Here is a 4,339-nt window from a genome sequence, read left to right as displayed (position 1 = left end):
CACATTTTATTATTCATTAAATTATACATTTTTAATTTAAGGTTAAGGTTAACCCTAACCCTAAATTTTGGTGGTATTCTCCTGATTAATAGGGAATCATTAATCAGGTTTAAAACAATAATTTTATTTATTTATTTATTTGTTGTTGTTCTCATAAACATTGAATAATAATAATATAAAATTTTATTTATAAAGCGCCTTACATTTGGCAAGCAAATCTCAAGGCGCTACCATAAAAGCACAATAAAACACAATAAAAAACACATTGGGTTTACAACTTGATTTGTTTCTTCATTGAAATCAAATACAACAAAAAAGTTGCATTTGATTTTTTTTTTTATTTTCTGTGACAGTGAACAATCAGATATTAAATTTACACAAAATTCTCTCAAACCTTTGCACAGTACTTAATATTAAAAAATGCCGTGTCAGTAAAATCTACACAAGCTTTGTGTTGAAAAGTGAAGCCTTTATCTTTCAGACGTGTACGTTTTTGTTGTGGGTGATGGACTTTGGGGTTGGACTGAGAGTTGGTCGTTAGAAATGGACTTGAGAGCATCATCCTGCTGCTGTGAGCATAGAAACCAAGTGAGTGCATGAAAACAACAGTATAAATAATGCAAAAGCAAACAGAAATCATTTAGAGAGAACACTGTATTCAGAGATGAGTTAGGCTATTGTTTGCTTTCTTATAAATGTTTCAGGGTTGTTTTTAAAGGCAAAATCACTGTTCAATGTTTTGCTGTCAGACCTTAAATTACTCCACTTTTTACTTTTACATTTTACAATGTATCGTTCCAGCTTTTTAGTAGAAGTTTATAGATGTTTCCTCTTCCTGTGCGAGGATATTGAAAGAGATGTGAGAAAGCTCCGTGCACTAATAAATGGCCTGATATTAATGAATGGTCTGTGTACTTAGAGGGCTTTTAAACACGCACACATGCACTGAAGGTAGTGGGCGCTGTACGTTACTACTAATTGAATCACATCTTACATTTCCTGGAGGATTAGTTTAGTATGAGAGGCTGCTGACCACATCAGCAGTAAGTGTTTGTGTATCTGTGTGTGTTTTCTGTGTATTCATTGGGAAAACCTACATATCAATTATTCATGCTGTGTGATGCTCAACCAGATACTCAGGAATCCATCTCTCTCTCTCTCTCTCTCTCTCTCTCACCTGCAGGGATTACAGGAGGTGCGATGATGGGACACACTAAGGTGGTTTCACAGTAAATTATTGCCACTGGTGTGCCGGCCAGGTGCGTTTCTGAATGTGCCACAGTGTTAACTGATGATGGAAAGGAGACCACTGTGCTGCTTTTATTGTCTGATCTGTTGTTCAGTCCCAGTTTACTGCCAGTGTTTGAATGATTTTCAACCTATGAGACTCAGCAAGGAGTACATGAATTATAAAAAACAAAAAACAAAAAAACAAACAAACAGAGGCGTGAAGAGTGAACAGACCCTGCAAATGAAATACACTAACTAGAACAGTTGTGCAAGGGTTTTTGCTCGGTGAACTCTCAGGATTTAGCACCAGACTTGGTTTGGTTTAAGAGCAGCATCTTAAAAAGACCTGCAGAGGAAAACCAAAATATTAACAACACTGTTAATCAAACTTGCTGTGGAAGCTCACAGCTGAATTTTGCTGATGTTCTCACCTATTAAAGGACGTCAGGCTGTATGGTCATGAAACCGCTGAACTGGATCACAGCTGACGCCATATAATATTATTAGCTCTGCTATTCAAGTTATGCTTTTATCAATATATGTTTGATGGTTTATTGATTTATTTGGTGGTTTATTAAGAAGATAAAACTAAAATTCTGAAGACAAATTTCATAAAACCTTGCAAAAAGTCTTGGTCTTGTCCTACTTTTCTCCCTGTTGGGATTAAATGCTTCTGTTTTCCTTCAGTATCCAATTTTGCTGACTTCTTTTGCAGGTTTATGGGTCACCAAGTTCACGTGCTTCTAATGTATGGTCACACTGTTTATCAAAAACACAACTCAAGGTGTTATCTTGTGTTCTTGCACATTGCTTTCTACTGATGTATGTTTACATTTTCCATATTTTCATCTCAAAATCTTGTTCTCATCTAGAAACTGTTAAAGCAATGTAAAATAAAATGTGACTCATTGTGCTCAGGGGAGTGGTTACATTTGTTAGTTAGGGTTGGTCATAAAGAAATTATGTGGATAATATTTTTTTAATCTTCATCCAGGTGTTGGATCCACTCCTTCACATTCGTGAGCTTACACTAGAGAATGCTTTGGCTTACTGGTATGCTTGAAGATATACTGAAGGTATATCGAAGATACTGAGGTTTCTTCATCAATATCATCAGAGGGAGTTTTTCCTTACCACTGTTGCCCATGTGCTTGCTCTACGGGTTGGTAAGGTTAGACCTTACTTGTGTGAAGCGCCTTGAGGCAACTTTGTTGTGATTTGGTGCTGTATAAATAAAATAAAAATAAATAAGTATGCCATGGTCCTTGCAGCTGTCTGTGGTAATACCCAGTACTTACATGTTGCACTTCCATACATTGTTCTTGTCATGCAGTTGAGATTCTCAACAATGTGTCCTATGATTTCACAGTACACTGCAAAAACTGATATTTAAGAAAGTAAAAAAGAGACTGGTTTAAAGACAATTTGACTTATTTTTTTGTCTAAATAGAAAAAAATAATCTTGTTAAGCATTTTTTACATTAGAAAAAAAATGTCTTATTTTGGGAAAATGTATCTCACTTTTTCTTACGTTTTTCCAGCTAATATCAAGCTGTATTTAACCAGTAACAAGGAAAGGTAATGGATTTCAAATCATCCAAGAAAAGGAACAAAATTGCTTTCTTTCTTTTAAGACAGAGGCTAATCTTAAAATGAGAATTCTGTCTAGTTTTAAGGCGCATTTTGATTATTCATTGCCTAGACATTTTGCTAGTTTTGAGGATTCTAACCAAGTACATTTTTCTTACCCCATTGGCAGATTTCTTTGTTGTTTGTTTTGCTTTATACAAGACAATTTGGTTAAATGTGAGATTATTTGGTTTATTTTGAGAGGGACAGGGGCAGCATGGCAGATTAGTGGTTAGCACTGCTGCCTCACAGCAAGAAGGTCATGGGTTCAATTCTCACCTGTGGCCTTTCTGTGTGGAGTTTGCATGTTCTCCCCGTGTTTGCATGGGTTCTCTCTGGGTGCTCCACCTTCCTCCCACATTCAAAGACATGTAGGTTAGGTGGATAGGAAGCTTTAAATTGTCTTTAGGTGTGAATGTGTTTGTTTGTCTATATGTGGCGTTCTGTCCAGGATGTACCCTGCTTCACACCCTATGACTGTTGGGATAGGTTCCAGCCCTCCACGCCCCTTAACTGGAGTAAGCGGGTGAAGAAGAGTGAGTTAGTGAGAGGGGCAGTTTTTGTAGCGTAGGGTATGTTTTCTGCAATGGTGATGGACAGGTTGACGGACATGGACTAAGATGATTGCAGATGACACTGTGATCAGTAGTGAGCATATGGAGAAAGTGAAAACAAGCTTGGAGAGGTGGTGATACACTCTGGAGAAAAGGGGAATGAAAATCAGTAGGAGCGAGACACAGCACTTGTGTGAATGAGAGGGAACACTGTAGAGCAGCCCGGGGGCCACATGTGGCACTTTGCATGTCTCTGTCCGGCCCTCATGAGGTCTGTCATTATTATTACATATATTAAAAATGTCAAGCTTGTGTGTTGCAAATCATTAGAGAGGTTTATTTGGGTATATTTAAATATTTACATATTATTACAATAATAAAAATTACCTATAAAAGCTATTAAATAGGTAATTTTTTGTAAAATTTGTAATGGGAGACAGCCGAGTTATCGGTGGTGTGGCCCTCTGACATAATTCAGGTTCCCTATATGGCCCCCTGTAAAAATTAATTGCCCACCCCTGCTGTAGAGCAATGAGGCTGAAAGGAGTAGAGGTGGTGAGGGTAGATGAGTTTAAGTACTGAAGCTCAACTCCTCAAACTGATGGAGACTGTGGTTGAGGGGTGAAGAGAGAGCAAGCAGGGTGGAGTGGTTTGGAGTGTCAGGAATGATTTGTGGTAGAAGGATATCTACAACAGTGAAAGGGAAAGTTTTCAAAATGGTAGTGAGACCAGCTATGTTGTATAGCTTTGAGGCGGTGGTGCTAACAAAAAGACTGGAGGTGGCAGTGAATGTGGCAGAGGTGAAGGTAACCAGGATTAGAAATGAACACATCAGAGGGACAGTGTAGATAGGACAGTTTGGATACAAAGTCAAAAAGGTAAGATTGAGATGGTTTGGACATGCACAGAGGATGGACGTGGGGTAT

The sequence above is a fragment of the Thalassophryne amazonica genome, chromosome 7 (genome assembly GCF_902500255.1).
Source record: "Thalassophryne amazonica chromosome 7, fThaAma1.1, whole genome shotgun sequence".
NCBI classification, from domain to species: domain Eukaryota; kingdom Metazoa; phylum Chordata; class Actinopteri; order Batrachoidiformes; family Batrachoididae; genus Thalassophryne; species Thalassophryne amazonica.
Note: the sequence above shows the minus strand (reverse complement) of the source record.